Below are 20,020 nucleotides of genomic sequence, written 5' to 3' on the forward strand. Positions count from 1 at the left end.
TTTGCCATATGTGTATGATACAACCTGTGATGTGGACAGGTCCCATGCAGCCTGAGTGCAGCTTGCACCTGCATAGTTGTGGGTACAGGGGCTCTGTGGTGTACATGGATATATGATTGTGTACCTGTTGGGGGGGCAGTGTGTTTATGTTATCCGAGACCCTATTTGGATTTCTTATTCATGCTTAGCACTTGTTCAGAATTTGTAAGCACTATGTAAGCTACTTATTACTATAGCACTCAATCTTCCTCATTACCTAGAGGTAAACAGGTTTTGTACATACTTTTCTCACTTTCTTAGAGTAAAATAGTTTTTGTACTCACTTTCCTCACTTATCCAGGGGAAAGTAGTTTTATATTCAGGCATGTCCAAGGGTCAGCTGCCAGTGTTCTCTCCTGTCTATCTGATGAATCTGGACATCTTGAGGCAATGTGGACATTGCCTCATGTACACAGACAACCATCTCAACCTACCACCCAACACTACAACCTGGGAGAGATGCACTTATCTAGCCAAACTGGAGGTAAAGCTCTCTCCAACCAAGCCTGACTCTGACAGTCATGTGGAGAAGGTAAACATTCGCACCACACCACACTCATCACATAGTCTCACTGAATCTACCCCACCATTAACTGGGAAAACTACTCGTGTACCAACTCATTAGCTCAATGCTTTCTGGAATTCATAAACACCAATGATTTGGGTCAACAAATCCACACACCCACCAGGGGCAACAATATCCTAGATCTAAGCATTACCAACATGAGTGACCAGTATTCCACACCTGAAGTCAACTTTTCGTTGGTCCGATCCGACCATGAGCTGAACACCAATGATATCCACATCCAGCCCTCACCCCCCATTAAGGGAACAACAGTATAATATGTCTACAAATCCAACTTCATGCTTCTTAAGACAGACGTGTTGAACGTCATGACACCTATGCAGATGGACAATACTGTTACAACTGCTGAATCCTACACAAATGCACTCTATAAGCACTTACACGAGTGCATGGATTGTGCTATCCCAAACAGAACCAAGACACTATACTCCTAATTAAGGAAGCCAATCTGGTGGTCACCTGCCATAAACAAACTGTACAACAGGAAGAAGACACTGTTGCAAAAGAGAGTACAATCCCATGCGTGGAGGAGCTCCCTGGTCAGCTTCTGTACAAAGGTGAGATCCCTTATAAGATCCTCCAAAGCTAGCTATGAAAACAAAACTGCCACTAATTCCAACAACAACCACAAAGCATTCTATAGCTATGTCAAATATCTCTATGTCAACACCCAGATCTGCTCTGAGTTACAGCACAAATGCACGGACATTACAGAACCAAATGATATTGCCACATCCTGGCAGATAGGTTCAGTGCTACCTTTCCCCCTCTCACCCCCTAAAGGGCCCATATCTATACAGGAAGAGTGCAGAGTCCCTGTGCTCACAACTACGCAGGTAAAAGTTGCACACTCTAAAGCCAATATCACAGCATCCATAGGACCGGACAACATCCCAGGCTGCATTTTACACGAACTTCAAAATGTACTGGCTCCCCACCTACGCACCATGCTCAATTATAGCCTCACATTGGGCTTTGTGCCCCTTGAATGGTGCACAGTAACAGTTATCCCATTCCACAAAGCTGGCACCACAATGGACCATGGGACCTATTGCCCTATAGGCATGACTAGCTTGGTCTGCAAGTCTATGGAGCATAATATCGTGGATCTCAGTCACAGAGACATTGGGTACCTCCAAACCTTTTACCCCTCCTAGTTTGGCTTTGTTAAGGGCAAACCATGCCTCTTAAACCTGGTGGACTTCTTAGAGACAGTTACCAAGGCATTAGATGAGGGTAAGGTGGTGCACACAGCCTACCTAGATCTCTCAAAGGCTTTCAACACCATTCCTCATTCTGTTTTTATCGACATACCCATCCACCTGAACATTAACCCCTACATCATGTGATGGTTTGCAAAGTGGCTCATGGACAGAACCCACACAGTGGAAGTTGCATACCCTAGGTCCGACTGTATACCAGTTATAAGTGGCGTTCCCCAGGGCACAGTCCTATGACCCCTCATGTTCGGTATATAATTCTCTGACATACAGGCAAGTATAGGAGGGCTTTGGCTGAAAAAGTTTGCAGACTGCAAACTAGGGGACATAATTGTTTCTCCAGCTGATACAGACACTCTCCAGAAGGGTCGCACTGAGACGGATACCTGGTGTCAATATCATGGCCTAATGTTGAATGCCAAAAAGGGCATAGTCATCCCCTTTGGATATAAAGAATTACCCGCGGACTACCACATAGGTGCTAGTCCCCTACATACAGAAAAGGTAATAAGGGATCCGAGAACCCCAGTAGATAGCAATCTCTCCTTCGATACCCATAATGACAAGGTGGTTAGAATATCCTTCTACATGGCCCCCCTAATCTCTAATGGGTTCTCATCCAGAACAAAGGAGGCCATTGTGCCTCTCTACTCATGACTTATTAGACCCATTAAAGGATACAACACCGCATTTGGGGTATACCTTACAAGACAACTGCAACAGCTTGGAAGACCACAACAGTACCACACCAAGAGGGTTACTGACCTGAAACAGATGACCTATGCAGCCCAACCTAAGAAACTCCAGCTGTACTCGGTTGCATACCGCATACTCACAGCTGATCTCTGCTTAACATACAAGGCCCATGTCCAACCCAGTATTGTTGGATATGCTCCACCTAAACAGAGGCCCCTGAGAGCCACATGCTCTAGGGATATACACCTAACCACAACGATGACTAGGACATGCTGTACGGATAGATTCCTGACCCAGAGACTCCTCATGCTTTGGAACATGATTCCAATGTACATCAGGCAGGGCCCTTCACTAGCACTCTTCATGGGAAACCTTGACGTGTGAATGGGAGACAGACATGTACCCCGAGGATCACTGCAGTGGCTCTGCTGGACAGAGGCCCATGGAACTAATGGCTCTGCCATTCAGAGGCACAGGCAACTAACCTATGGGGGTGACGAAAGCCAACACACTCTAGCTAGGCTTATAAATACCCTTGGTAAGACAGCCTAGCACCTACCTTTGCACTTCTTACATGTCTTATGTGCATGGATAGTTAACTAGCTCTTCCATTTTATTTTGCTATCATGCTGATAAACTGTTGGGTGACTACAAGTCATATGTATCCTGTTACTGTGTATTGTAAATGCTAATAGTCATAACTAATGTTTGCCTAACATAACAGTAATGCTATGTAACTTGTAATACATATCTGCCTACAGTACTGTACATTACACAGTTATTGGTACAATATCCCACAATGCAAATCATAATTGCACAGTGAGCCAACCTTCGACATGTTATTCTCAGTAATACACCCATACATATGGCTACTGTTACAATATATCAACATATACTATCCCCTGTAATAGCACATACTTGTTGGACCAGCCCTGCCACTGACAGTGGCTGGTGAGGAATATTTGTGTTCAAAACCCTTATATAGCATCCCTCGTGGTGTATGCAGTGTTTGCCTTGTGATCTACAGCAGTACACACATAAATTCTACAAGCGTTACTATGCTCAAAAATACATCACTACAAGATAACTGTTTCCACTATATGGATTGCGTGCACTTTAAATATTACAGAACAGGTACTAAATACAAAGACATACTGAGTGTTCTATATACCTTATTAGTAACGTGAGGTGTCGTTGACTGTTGATTCAATCCTTTTCAGTTTGGGTTTCAATCTTCTTTGTAACATTCTGCTGGTATATACGGATGGTTTGAATGTGTGATAAGCCATCCTTTTCTAGTTAAATATCAGTAACATGTGCTATCCTGAACACCAATTGGTGTTCCAAAGTAGTTAATTAGATGCACATCAGCTGTGCAGCTACTCCATTAGCCGATACCAAGGCAACAGTGGTGTATAACTGAAGACTCCACTTGGGCATTGTCCGTTTGCCCTACTTTTGAGGAAGAAAGCCTGGATGTGTTGTTTGTGATGTATTTCAACACCTATATAGAGACAGACAGAGATATATTAGCTTCATGACTCCCATGGATTGTGTGTAATAGCTAGACAATGTTGTTCTACATGTGAGTACAACTGTTATATTTCAGAACATTGCAGGGTTTGTTTGTACCTGATACTTCTGCAGATGATTCTGGCAAGGATGTTTGGGCAGCACAAAGCTGTATGGCTATGCATGAACTGTTATGTGGTTTACAGTGTGCTCACCAGACATCCTTGATTTGGTGTACATGTGTATCATACTGTGCTGTTACTCAGTAATTGGTAACACTTCTCGGTGTGCACACAACCCTCTGAATTGGGATTAGTGTAAACAAACCCTGTAACATCAGCAGCTGTTCCATTGTATAACAGCAACTATTTCACATAGGGCCATGTTAGTGTGTCTCTGACAAGGTATGTTAAGGCTTCTGCAGATGTCGTACAGTGAGTGAATGATTATAGCAATAACCCACGCCTGGGTGTGGGTAATGCTGGATTTACCCACGGTTGGTGTGGTATGGTCATGAGGGCGAAGCCCGAGTGGCCAAACAGAGCCAACCGTGGATAAATCCAGCATTACCCACACCCAGAAGTGGGTTATTGCTATTATACAATGACATTATTTAAGAAAAAAAATAATTAATTTTCTTAAATAATGGCATTGTATAATGCCTCCTTGCTGCCCTTCCACAGCTGTCTGGTATTCTGCGGCAGTTCTGATGTACTGCGCATGCGTATGCCCACGCAGTACATCAGAGCTGTGGGCAAAAGCAATGGAGAAAGCAAGATCTCTGTTGCTTTTTACAAACTGTTTCACTATGTTAAATGGGTTTAACATAGCGAGACAGCTTTAAAAAAAGCAACAGAGAAGCTCAATTGCTTTTTTTAAAAACTGTCTCGCTATGTTAAACCCATTTAACATAGCGAGACAGTTTTGAAAAAAGCAACGGAGAGAGTAAGATCTCCGTTGCTTTTTACAAACTGTCTCACTATGTTAAAGGAGTTTAACATAGCAAGACAGCTTTAAAAAAGCAACAGAGAATCTCCGTTGCTTTTTTAAACTGTCTCGCTATGTTAAACTCATTTAACATAGCGAGACAGTGTGAAGCAATGGAGATCTTGCATTCTCCTTGCTGTAAAAAGAGTTATAGTAATGGAAAAAGTCTGGGCGACCGGACCTTTTTGCATTACTATAACTCATATTTACAACGTGCATGCTGACCAATCAGCATGAACGCTTTTGAATATTAGTGGGGGGTTGTTGTATAACTGTGATGTTATTACAGTTTGTATTGTAATTTGTTTGGATGTGGGAGTGATGTTGGTGGGTGAACTTAGCAGATGCAGGTGTGTAGGAATTGCTTTTATACATAATCAATATGTGCATGAGGATTCTTTTCCTATTTGAACACCTATCCTTTAGTGTTCTAATACTATGGTAATTGCAGGCTGATTCATTAAGGCACTGTTAAGTGGTTCCTGTATAGCATGCAGGTGATGTTAGTCCTTGAATCCTTTCAGCAATACATCGGAATGTAATAAAGTGTTGCTACATGAAAGCTGTGCATTTCTCTCATAGGTATTTGTAGTCATTGGAGTTGTGTTGGTGACTGACCCTCTTTCGCTAGGGTTGCCACCTTTTCATATGGCCATAGTGGGACATTTACGGGACACACATCAGATTTTACAGGCCGACACAAACTCACGGTCAGTACAAGGGATAGAACTTTCCTTTCTTGCCTAAATATAAGCTTATTCTTGTAGCAGTTTAGTTGCTTATCCTGTTTCTTGTAACATGTAGGTATTTTAGATACAGAAATAACTATTGTATGCAACTATTACATTACATATGGGACATAATTATGTCCTACAATCTCAGGACATTTGCCACGTTTAATATATTTGGTCGGGACACAACCGCCCAAAGAGGGACTGTCCCTCGCAAAATGGAACAGGTGGTAACCCTATCATTGGCTCATGTCCATAGCACGTATTTGTAATAGTGTATAGGCATATACTCTCCATATCATTTGTACATAAAGGTTGGTCATGGCAGAATGTGTGATTGCTATGGTCCATGTTATACTCATATATGAACACTTCAACCGCTGTATAAGAGATACCTATGGAATCCCGAAACCACACAATTCTGATGCCCACAGTAATGGGCCCAGACTCCCATACCCCACATTACTGACAGCGACAGTAACTTGCGAAAGTAACATGGACATGGAACACACAGACACACACACAGACACACTGCTACCCACCACATCCAAACAAACCATCCTACACTATATATGAGCAGGTCGGCATGCCCCCCCTACACCCCCCATGTGGGTGTCTGTGCCCCTACACCCCTCTTACTTTAATATTCTACCACCTAGATTGCACAAACAGACGCACAAAGCTAACCCACACCCACACATTACAGTCCCCCAGGAACACACACCACACTAAGAACACACACTTACACACACTACAGCCCTCAGAAACACACTTACACACAGTAACCTACCTGAACCGCAATACCAAAAGCACTGACTAGCTGTCCCTTAACATCGTGCTTTTAAACCTCATGCTTCTGGTGTTTCGGTACTGTGTTCTTTCGGACCTTAAGCCTCATGATTACGCGCGTCGGTAGGTCAAGCAGTCGGTATGTGGCAGGTATCCCATTTATATGTACCTCCATGGTTATGTAGATGTTGTTAACCTATCTATATATCTAAATATATATATATATATATATATATATATATATATATATATATATATATATATATATATACCCATATATCGACATATCTCTCTCTATGTATATATATATATATATATATATATATATATATATATATATATATATATATATGTATATATATTTATTTATTTATATATAAAACGTACCCCTTTCATTGGGTACATGCTGGTTTGTCCTATTTCCACACATTCCTTTTGTGTTTTATCCTGTCAGTATATACAACTGCCATTGATGCATCTCAGGTAGTTTAGTGATATGTTATTGTAAAGATTGTGTACATGGTTGCATGTTCTAATCCTGGCAGTGGTATTTTACCTCTCAGAGCAGGCACTGGTAGTGCAAGGGTGACTGATGCGCATTTCAGCTGTTGTGTGTTCCACATGTTTATTATTCTGTGGAATACTACCTATATATGCAAGCTGTTGTTAAGGTATACTATGTAACATGTAAATCTGAGAAGATTCCTGTCACGGATACTCTCCATTATTTGGAACTACATTCCTGATTACATAATACAAAACCCCTCACTAACAATCCAGGGAATCCTTGTAGAGATGGTGGGGAACAGTGGATGCAACCCAGGGATCCCACAATTGGCTCTGCTCCACAGAGGGACAGTTAATTAATCAATGGGGTGGCAACAGCAGACACTTTTTGGCTATGCTTATGAGTGGCCTAGGGCATTTGGGCATGTACCTACCTATGTATCTATGAACCTATATATACAGTATGGACACATGATGATAGCTTAATTTACTGTTCAGGTATTGACTTACCTTGTGCCAATGGCAGTTGTGTGTACAATAGTTGAGGGCTACCTATGTAGGATGCAAACAGTAGACCACCTATACATGACAATTTACAGGTGGTTGCGTGTGTGTGTGCCATCAATGTTTGCAGGTGGTGAAGGGTGTCAGTCCATAAGTGCCTACACTGTCAGTGTGTGTGCTATACGTTCCCTCTTTGCCAAGGCATGGGCATACTGGGCACACCTCCGTCTGCCTACTGGGGCTGGCACAGGGTTTTCATAGTCTGAGTCCCTCTGTGCCTGTGGGTCCCTTGGCAATGGTGGTGGGCTGTGAGGACCTTCAACATTCTGTCCCTGCTGCAGCTGTTTCCGCAGGATCATATTCTGTAGCATGGCACATACTATGAAGATGTGGGCACACGTGCCTGAAGAGTAATGCAAGGCTCCACCAGATATGTCCAACTATGGAACCGTGATTTCAGGATCCCAAACATGCACTCTGTGATGATTCTGGTTTATGTGTGTGCCTCATTATGGCATTCTTGCATGGCTGTGTATGCATTTCTGATGGGAGTCATCATCCACGGTTCCAGTGCATAGCCAGCATCCCCCACCAGGTGGCCATATGGGATGTCCCCCCGGCAAACACCTGATACAGCTGTGAGGCATGCCAGATGTGGGAGTCATGATAGCTTCCAGGGCTGCCAGCACACACACCCATGATAATGCCCTGGGCATTGCACATGACCTGGCAGTTGATGGAGGGGTATCCCTTGCGGTTTTTGTAGCGCCTACCCTGCTCACTAGGTGGTGACTTGATGTGTATGTGTGTGCAGTCTATTGCACCTAGTACCTCCGGGTAGTCTACCATATGGTGGAAGAGACGCATATTACTGGCCAGCTCCTCCTGCATTCGGGGGAAGTATATGTGCTCATTGGCATGTGGTAACATGGCATCCAGGAACTGGTGGAGTACCCTGGATGCTGATGCCTGTGAAATCCCCATGATATCCCCAGTGGGCCTTTGGAAGGTACCTGTGGCTAGTATTCTCAAGTTTACACATACCTTTGTGTCCACCGGGATGGGTTCCCATCTGTTACTTCTGGCTCTGAGGCATGGTCGGTACAGCTCAACAAGTTGCTGTATGGTGTCCCTGTCCACCCTGTAATGCTCTACTATCTCCAAATCATGTAGCCCCTGATAGGTTACCCTGGGTCTGAACATTCTTGTCTTCCTCTGGTGCCTGAGATGGTTGTCAGCATCATCCTCCACATCACTGTCAGTCTCCAACACATGCTGGTGAATCAAAGCTATGGCAGCCCCTAACATGTACATATTAAAAGTTCCCGTCAGTATACACCAATGGTACAGAGTGTCTGGGAATACACAAGTGTGTGTGTTGGGCTTTCACACCTTATACTATTGTGCAATGGATGATGCTGGTGTAATTGGGTGTGTATGTGCAATTCCAGCTCCGGGGTATCTTAATTATTGGTTTTACAACAGGTACTGCTATTGTGGGGCCTTTGGTGTTGACTTACGCTTGGCTGCCATGATTCATCTATTGCCTTTTACTTCACTTTTCAACCCGATTCCCCTCCCATTGTCAGGCATGCATCCAACTGCTGGCTTTCTTGTTTTGTACTTTCACAACCCAGGATTGTGTTGGGAAATGTGTTATGTAGCTGATCTACTGCAAGTTTGGTTTGTTCTGCTGTGATAGTTCTTTTTTCTTTGCTGTATGGCACCTCCCCTTTCCTGTTCCGCAGGTAGCTGCTAGCAGCCTTGTTAGCTGCTGTCAATGGCCCACTGTGAGTTTCTAGGTGTTAATTAACATTTGTACTCCAATACAATGCTGCAGCATTTCCTTATTGTCTTCCTGTATCCTTGCCGCTTCAGCTGTGGTGTGCGCCATGCACAGCCATTTACCGGGTTTCAAGAGCGTTTTCCTCCATGTTCACATGCACTTTCGGTTACCTTGTGTGCTCTCAGCTAAGGAAAGCTATGGCTACTTCCACACCCCCTATCCTGCAGCTTTGCTTAGCAACAGGCAACCTGGATTAGCAATGCTCCAATGTGCTTACAGCTACGGTGGCGCACCCCTCTCTTGATGTCATGTTTACCTCCAGGTCACTCCTCAGTGTTGTACCGCTATGCCATGTGGTACATCCTTACGCCAGCGGGGCATTTGCGATTCAGTATTACTTGACTCATTTGCATGGCATTGACTACTAATTCCTAGCTACCATGCAGAACACTGTCACAGACCCTTAGCAACCCTTGCGCCATCGTTGTGGTGTAGCATGCGTACCATTGACTATTATGGGGAATTCATGAATTGTGTTACATTGCAGTTTTATGACATCTAAATATATTTTCCTTGTGATCTCGTTTGCACACTGATGCACTGAGGTTTTACTTTGCATTAGTGTGGCCATGACATTAAATGTTATTTTTTTATATGTTGTGCATTTTTTTTTATGCCATTGGCTATATATTTAGCCATTGGCATATATTAACATTATAATATGTTAGTTTGTTCCACTTTCATGGCTTTGATTTTATGTTTGAAAAAAGGTAAACCGTTTTTTTTTTGGTTTACATTTCTTTATGCTTACGCTACGCCTGCACCACGTCATGAATCTCTATATACCTTCATTTGCATGCTACACTGCTGTGCATGGGGTAATTAGCATACATGCGCCAGGAGCTGCACAGCTCTGGCGTATGCTGGTAGTGCACGTAGAAACAGCTCGTACCTGAATCGCTCGGCGGCCATATTTGGCACTAGATCACCAACGCTACTCCGGCACCTGGCGCAAGCTTCATGAATCCCAGTGTACATCTATACACTTTGTAAGTCTAACCTGACACACTGACTGAAGGTAGGGACATCTGCAGTGCTGTTGTATTGGGAAAACAAATCACTGTTCCACAAAACAAAACAAAAAAATTTTAAAACATTACATAAATTGGGGGACTGTGACCCCCATACCCCCCCCTATTTAAATATACCAATTCCGAGATCACACTACAGTCACAAAAGTGGCAAAGTAATGGAAGCGGCCAAGCGATTTCTTTCCCAGGGAAAGAATTTGCTTATATGCCATTTCGCTGTTTTGCCTTTTCATGCTTTCAAGTTTGATCAAGACACATTCGAAAGAATGTGTCTTCGATCATTTAATAGGAACCCAAGCTGTCCACACACAGATTTGGCAGGCCATGGTGTCATGGTCCTGTGAGTTCTCATCAGGGGAACTCAACCAACAGACATCAGTCATGTTCAGGTAGTAGCAGTGCATCTGTCTGTGAGCGTGGATGTGCCAGTGCAAGTCCTGGCAGAGCCAGGTCTTATGGTCGGGTACGACAATGATGAACTATCACCTCTATCATGCGCAGATCGCACCTGTCTAACATACCAAGATACAGACCTAGCACAGAGGTTGGCGGTGTTAATGTAGACACTCAAACCAATTTCACCTGGAGGACCCATACAGACACATGCACAACATTTACATGGTTCAGCAGTGAAGCATAAAACTCATTTTTTCTCACTGGCTATTTGTTGCTTTATTAGAATGCTTGCTTCTCTTTCTTACTCACACACACACTCACTGACCTTTTGTGTCAGCCTAGGCTTCCTGCCCCCACATACCACCCTGTGTTTGTGATAACTGTTAACCAGGAAAGCAAGAACAACAAATTAAAAAAAACAGGAACTACAGTAGTCAAAGTGATGAACCGAACAAAGCTGTAAAAGACAAAATTTAATGAAGCACTTTTCGATTGCACAACATGCAAACTTCTTCAGACAAAATATTAACATTCAATAACACATATAAATAAGTTCAGGTTTAATTAATTAGCCAATCCAATTAAGGCAAACCTACTTATCTTTTCTTGTCTTTATTTCATGATGTTAGACTTTTAATATTTGGTGAATATATATATTTTTTCTGACAGTAAAATATTTAGTTACTTACTGTGTCTTTAAGAAGGTGGATAAGTAGGTTTGCCTTAATTAAAAAGTGCTTCATTAAATGTTGTCTTTCACAGCTTTGTTCGGTTCATCACTTTGACTACTGTAGTTCCTGTTTTTTTGCAAGTGATAACTGTGCCATATCCTTGCTTTCTGTGTTTAGGATTCAGAGATAATAAAACTTTCTGTTTGCTGCTCAGGGTGCATAGCTAACATAATGCTTAGTATATCTGCTTTTGTGATTTTGAATTGATAATTGTACTTTTGACTTTTATTGGTCTTAGAAAGTTAGACAGTTGATAGCATCAAAGTTTTTTTGCATCAGTATTGTTAATAACTCTGTGAGGGTTGTGAAGTCTGAAACTGAAATGTGCCTCATTACTTTCTAACTTCTCTCTTAAGTGATTTTTCAGTACAAATATATGGTGTTATACTGTGGGCATTCAGTGACCATCAGTACTTTTGAAAGGTATGAATTTGTGAATCTTTGATTCCTGAGGCCTACTACTTAATAATGGACACATATAAGTCACATACGTCTCTGCAGTCACATATTAAGGTCATTTTTGTACAAATCACCCACCTTTTACTTTCTTCCACTACCAAGTAACAACATGCAAGGATATGCCAGTCATTCATATTATAACACTCCATGTTCAACACTTACCTTGTAAATCCAACAGTTGCAACAGTTTTAGTTCAGGGCTGACTCTGTATGATGATAGTAGTACACAGCCATTACGTAGGTAGGTAAAGGTTGTGAGTGTTGCCTGACATCAATGTAAGAATATGGATGTGCATAGGAGGAAGGTTTTATCCCCTTAGGTGGTGAGTGGGTTTGCTAAGCATTGCCTCATAGCCAATGCAAGGTCATGTTGAGCACTCCGACTTCTGCTTATAGCCAGAGCAGCTGCTGGTTCCCCCTCTGACTCCTCACCTGCTTGTGGCTGTGGTGACCTTGCCATTGGTGGCAGGATGTGGCCCCTTCCTCTTGTTGATCCTGCTGAAGCTGTTTTTGAAGAATGATGTTATGCAGCATGGCATATACAGTGAATATTTCAGTACATATACATGGATTGTAATGCAGGGCTCCCCCAGATGTATCTAGGCACTGGAACTGTGACTTCAGAAGCCTAAACACATGCTCTGTGATATTTATGCTTTAAGCGTCTGGCATTTTTCAGTCGGTGTGTGTGTAATTCTGATGGGTGTCATCAGCCACAGCTCCATTGCATAATCTGCATACCCCAGTAACTGACCCTTTGGGATATCCTCCATAGTGAACATGTGATATAGTTGAGATGTGTGGCAGATATGTGAATTTTGGTAACTGCCTGGGTTGCCAGCACACACATACAAGATGATTCCCTTGGCATTAAACATGAATTGGCAGTTATTAGAGTGGAAGCCCTTTCTATTTATGTAGAACCTTCCCTGTTCCCCAGGTGGTGCCTTAATTTCTACATGTGTGCAATCTATGCCACCCAGTACTTCAGGGTAGTGTGCTAAAGGGTAGAACTCCAGCATATTTCTGACCCTATCCTCAGGAGTACAGGGAAAATATATGTGATCACTGGCATGTTGGAGCATAGCTTTCAGGAACTGATGGAGGATCCTAAATTCTGATGTCTGTGACACGCCCAGAATGTCCCTTGTTCATCTCATAAAGGTATCTGTAGCTAAAATTCTAAGTTCTAGACATTCCTTTGTCTCTACTGGTATGGGTTCCCCTCAGTTTGCCCTGGTTCTGAGTTGAGGATGACAGAGTTTGCAGAGTTCCTGTAGTGTGTCTTTATCCACCCTGTACAATTTCCATGTCATGTAGATTGTGATAATTTAAATGGAGTCTGAAAACTCTTCTTCTTGGCCGTGGTCTATTAGCAGCATCAGCACATACAGATGAATTAAAGCAACAGCAGCCTCAAATGTTATTTCTGTGTAGACTGCTTTCCGTGGCTGTATTCCAATAGGTTTTGGAATTCACAGAGAAAATCAGCAGAGTCTACACAGTTGCTTTATAGTTTGCTGAATAGCTCCTCCATCTTGGAGTGGCTGATTAGAGTATAGTTCAGCTGCTTATGCTGTAATTATCATGCCACGGTCTTTATCTTGTTAGTGCGTCCACTTACTAAATCTAAAACAGTGCTCTACCATGTGTGTGCCATGCTGTGACATGCGCATAGTGTAAACAGACTGTTAGGCTTTAGTGAATCTCTCTGAGAATCTATGTACTAATTTATTTCAGTGGAGGCTAATTCACAGGAGAACAGTTTTAAAGTTTTGTGCCTCCAGCTCATGTTGTTCATTTTATTCACTGAATACAGAGAGTATGTCTGTTCCATGGCAAGCTACTTTCCTTATAAGGATGCTATATTAGTGTACTCTGATGCTACCAATACTTTTGATTTACATACTCTGAAGGAATAATTATCAGTAGGAGTTAGCAGTGCTTTCCCTTCAATCAATGACACAAAACAAATGATTAATGAAATGAGAAAAACATAACAGGTGTTTGATGAAACTGATAATATTTATATAGCATCTAAGATATGAAACATTTAGGCATGTGATCAAATATGAACAGCCAGACAGATTAATTTAAAATGTAGTGTAGGATGAATATATATGTTTTATATCTTTAGATGTATAGAGAAAATTAAACTTTCTATGTAATTTAATGTATTATATAATAGATGCTGTGCATACATTAGCAATAAATAAATCATCTGTAGAAATAATAAATTATACTGATGTATTTTGCTGAAAGACTAATGCTGTCAATTTAAAAATGCTACAGATAAACAATATGAGAACTCCACAGGGATTCATGTGTATTCATATGAAAGCACTTTTGATTAACAATAAAACAGCAATTTAATTAAGTAATGCTGTAGGAATATGTACAATTTTAAGATGAGTACTGTTCTTATAATACATTTCTGGGCTCTGCATGAATTTCTGCTTCCTGGTCATTTTTTTTTTCTTCTTGAAATTGCTCAAAGTTGCATGGTGGGTTTATTTTCTATGTTTTATTTAGCTTCATAGCCAGTTGAAGTAAACACTGATGAAAGCTTTTCTGCATTTTGGCCCCCAAACAGGGATTAAAACTAAACCATCTGCATAGGAAATAAATAGCAACTTCATGTCCAGTCAGATTTTAGCAACCTCCTCAATTACAGTACAGGCATTTATGTAATCCTAAGATTTTGTAAAGCCATGAGGACCAACATCATTGAAATGGCTGCCATGTATTTTTCTCATCCTGCATTCCTGTTGATCTTTATCTGATGCTTTCAGCTTTAATCATTTGCATGATACTATATTTGCCATACATTTTTTGATTTATTGACACATATCAATTACCTACAAAAGTATGTGTCTTACTTATCTCACTGTTCAGTTTAATCTATCTGTCTAGCTAGCCATCTGTCTGTTTTTTTAATGTATTTCTTATGAGTAACAGTATAATAAAAACTTAAATTTATTGCACCAGCTTTATTACTATTGATATTTAGGCTCTGTGCTACAAGCAAAGTATCGCACATTAATGCAGCATTGTTGTGTTAAAGGGATACGGCTCTGGCTAAGTATCAAACACTCCAGGTTTATCTAGCGGCTTGGACACCTGGTGGAGATGGTGCAGAAGAGAGGAAGAACAGGCACATCTACGCCTCACTGTAGCACATGCAACTAAGTATCTGTTGATTGAATTTTGAATGTCATGGCTCATTTTATTGCTATGCATATTAGCAATGCATATTTGATGTTTTTCTCCCCTTTTCTCCACTGTAGTATGACTGTGGCATCGGTAGATAGAAGTTAGGGGAGTGTGGAAGACCAAACCCCAAAATGTTGTGTAGAAAAAGGGATTGCTCCTTTTAAAATGTTTACTTATTTGTTTATTTATTTGTTTATTTATTTATTAGTTACATTTTTCTGATTTTTGATAGCCCTATCTTATATTCTTTTGCCTCAGTTAAATGCAGTTGTAGATAAACTAGAAAAATGCCAAGGCACTATCTGCTTGCCTCTCTTGTAAGAAATGGGATGGGCAAAAGGGATGGCTGACTACTAATTAGTACCTGATGGAAAATACGAGATCAGGTAATAGTAAGATAAACAAAAGAAAACAGGGACCATCTCAAAGGTTAACCTTCACTGTGTAGCAACCAACAATATGTCCACAAAAAATAGCAGTGAAGGAGACACTCGACCAACTCAAAGATACAAAATAACAGACTTTTAATAACTTCACAATCCACACACTGAGGAAGGATATAGTTCAAAAGCTTTGTGAAGTTATTAAAAGTCTATTATTTTTGTATCTTTGAGTTGGTTGAATGTTTCCTTCACTGTTATGTTTTCTAATAATAATTTCGTAATAGCAAGATGGCCAGGCTACACTAGGCTAGGCTAGGCATGTGTGCAAGACAGGGAGATGTTGTTGTTGCGGGAGAAAGATGGCATGATGTGGTACTGCTGTTCAAGCCTCATGTCACACAGATGCTTATGGGAAACCAATACATCACAAGGATTACAGCCTTCACCTGAATACATTTCCAGACTACCGAGTGAGCTATGGTATAATACATACTTCTCAACCTCTGAGCATTAAAATTCAAATCAAAATTCAAATCACTCTCTTTTAAAATTACAGCAGAAGTAAAAAAACAGGAACACATAGTTATTTTTGAACCCTTAGAGTCAGTGATAAGGTTTTTTTGCAAAAGCTTATTTCAGTTATTTTGAAATGTATATATGCTTCAATTGGTCTATATTTATGAAGAAAAAAAAAAAACAGAGGAAAGCCACCAACTCTAGGAGGATTAGGGCAAAATCTGAGGCCAAAAATAATTATAGTATGGCTACGTTATAGCAGATGAGGGATGTGATATCATATGGTGGCCTTTCACAGCAACTCTGCCACTGACCATTAGTATATGAGCTGCCTTTATAAGCTGATGAGATACTTCTGCCTAGTTAAGTGGAATCCCTCCAAATAAGAGAAAGCACCAGGTCTTTTACTAGCATATTATTGAACACAGTGTAGGATAGTACTATGGGCCCTGGAAAGAAATGCACTCAGAGATGACACTACTAATGATACTCTAATACAGCTCAAGCTCAACTCAGCAAGTAGACATTAGTTGAGGCTTATGTATGGTATGGAACTGCAATTTAAAAAAAAATATTTCTTGCTCTGACTGCTCTTTTAATTGATTACAGACTGGGCATCTCTATGATCAACCATCTCCATTTGGGATGAGCTCTGAATCAGCACACCCGGCACTTGACTAGAACTTACATTTTACTATTATACTTTTTCAGAAACTAATCAGGAAGATTACCCAATAGAAATCAGATGAAGACCCTTGTCTATTCATAACTTCTGCTAGGAGTAATTGAAAAACAGTAATGTTAAATAGTCAAGTTATCATTCTGCTGACAGAATAAATCTAAATGCCTGCATTCTGTTAGAAGGAATCCCAATTACAAGTTCCTAAGTTGCTGTCCACTTTAAATGCAAAATCCATTGAAGCAGACATGGTTAACACTGCATATACCTTTATGTCCCTAGGGATAGGACAATCTTTTGCTTGCACTCTGGGAAATCTCAAGAGTTAAAAGCAGACAGGCTGACCCCCCCCCTCCCCAAGATACAGATATGTACAATTTTTCAGTTACTCAGATACATTTCCTTTATAATCACAAATTCACATATCCATGAATGCTTTTTGTCACTATTATTTCAGACAGAGTTAAGTTACAGAAAAAGAAATGAAAAAGAAATGAAGATTCTAAAGAAAATATATTTATTTCTTAATGGAATACTGCTATTGAGACCAATATGCATTGTATAGGCATCATTTAGTTAACAATAATTGTTAATTTAATTAGATCAACAATGAACTATGGATGACAGTTTTGAACAATGAGGCAAATGGGAAACTAGTGGTCAGTAAAACCTTGTTCCAAAATTTGGATGTATTGATAAAAATAGTTGCACAATGGGACAGTCTGTGCAAATATGCAACTAACCAAAGGATTATATGTGATTTATCAGAATTACAGTAACGGTGTACAGTCAGGTTTTACTTGTATAGGTTATGAGACCAGAACAAAAAAACAGGCACTGTTGTAGTACTTCTGAATGTGCTCATCCTACCTTTATTATTTATTTATTTTACATTTGTTGACCGGGTTTGTCCAACTGAACTAAGTAGCCCTTTTTCAGCAGAGGCCTGGGGAGAAAAGCTCTACATGTCCTACAGATGATCATTTACAAAAATAAGTAAACAATCAACAACTGGTTTACATAAGATATTCAAAGCAATATATATATATATATATATATATATATATATATATATATATATGAAAAACAATGCTGGTACTGCACTCAGCATACAAAGATGAAAAGCATATCAGAGATGAATGATAAAAAAATACTCAGCACACAGAGCTGGGCAGCATATAGGTGCTAACGTATAACAGAAAAGAAAAAAGAAAATAAATGTTCTTCTGCACATATACCTCTCAACCATCCAGAATTTTGCAGAGCTTCTTTTATTATGACTCATATTGTTGGCCTATCTCATATATTTTTTTTAATATTCTGATAAATCACTGGGGATTACAGTAATTTGATATTGCCTGACATTAGAGATTCTTATTTCTTATTGTACAGAGAATGCATGTTGAACCCATTGCTCTATTTACTTTTTAAGTGAATAAGCATAATATTAAAAAAAAATTGTTCCTAAGTTTGTCCCTTTGCAGCCCCCCACCCCCTTTGGTTTTGCTTTGCCCAGAATTCTTGAGCTAAGAAGTTGAGGTATATCTTTGCAGGGCAGGAAGAATTTTACCTGCAACAGAGTTCCATGAAATGCAGGCAACTCTGCTGTCACAGCCATACCTTTTCCCACCTCACCCCACACACAATGATGCTACCAAGCTCCAACAACCCCAGATCCCCTCATTATCATAATATAATAATGACCAGAGCTCCATCATCATGATTAATAACTGAAAATTTATGAATCACATTTATGCATGATGACAGACAAATCATACCTTACTAAATAGCTTTCCCCTGCTGCGCTGTGCTCTGCTTTAATGGAACACAACAATAAGAAATGTTATTAGGACTGGATTGCATGACATACTCCTGTATGCCATTCATAAAAAAGTCCTTTGTACAAAGCATCGTAGCAGTGTGATCCATGTCCGTGCATTATGGGACTGATAGATAACTATATGAATCAATGTGAGCAGAATGTATGCATGAAACTGCAAATTATGTCAACAAATCCAGGGAAAGAATTTTAACTTATCTTCTCAGTTATCATACAGACTGGATAGCTTATCATCCGCTATATTCTGATAATTTTTAACACTGCTGCTGTACCTCCTCTATTTATAAAGCAAGAACTACATCTGTACATACCCTTCTGCTTACATGTAATTCGTGTCTTCATTTTTTCTACTCTAATCAGTTCTCTTAACTGATAGCAACAAAGCTGAGGTATAATCCTACCATATTCATCAACAGATAATGTAGCATTGCAATGTATTTTTGTCAGATTACTGCTGTTAAAGTGGTACTGCACTCACTATTCAAGTAGTCTGCACCTTTTCTCAATGAAGACACTGAGACAGTTCTGCTGTTACGACATTCATTTACTGCACACAAGGTTTACATCTAGCTTAACAATGAAAGGTATATACATCAAAACATACTTCAGCTTAGAATAATCAAAGTCACTGATACAAAAGAAAAAGTTTCAATCTTTATAGTGTCTTTTCTGCCTGCATCAGCAGTTTTGAGAATTTGCTAGAATAATAAGTCTTTCCTCTCTAGCTGTTCTGCTGACAGTTTGTTTTCCATATCTTAAACGTTATATTCTTGAAGAATAACTCCTTTCGCCCACAGCCTATCTTGTGTATCACATTAACAAGACACAGCTGCATACAAGAGTTCATCTTGACCTGCTTATATATAAGAAATTTCACAAGCTGCATAGTTTATAAGAGATAAAATATTTTACTTCTCATTCTTATTAACAATGAATGCCAGGCTATATTTTTTTGCCAAGTTAGTTAACTGTATGCACTGTACACACTGAAATGCAAAACATTTATTTTACATTTTCAGAAAAAATCCACTGAAGTCCATTTTAACCTGTTCTTTACTCTCACAATTCCTTCTTTTCATTTAAAAAAACAGAAAATGACTGTTCATTTTCAACTTCAATTGTACACACTCAAACCTTTCCCAGTTTATCTAGGTTAACCATCATGATTTATTGAATTCTATAAGTTTTTCGCAAATGATAACTTAGGTAGCAATTCCAGATAGTTTGTATGATTATAATGCCTAACACTACTAATACAAGATGTATCAACCAACTTAACATTTTTTTTTTCCTGATTTTGACCAACCAGTAAAGATATCCCACCAATTGTGAGCAGTGTCATCTTTGGCCTTTTC

The sequence above is a fragment of the Protopterus annectens genome, chromosome 5.part1 (genome assembly GCF_019279795.1).
Source record: "Protopterus annectens isolate FY-2018-M chromosome 5.part1, PAN1.0, whole genome shotgun sequence".
NCBI lineage: Eukaryota > Metazoa > Chordata > Ceratodontiformes > Protopteridae > Protopterus > Protopterus annectens.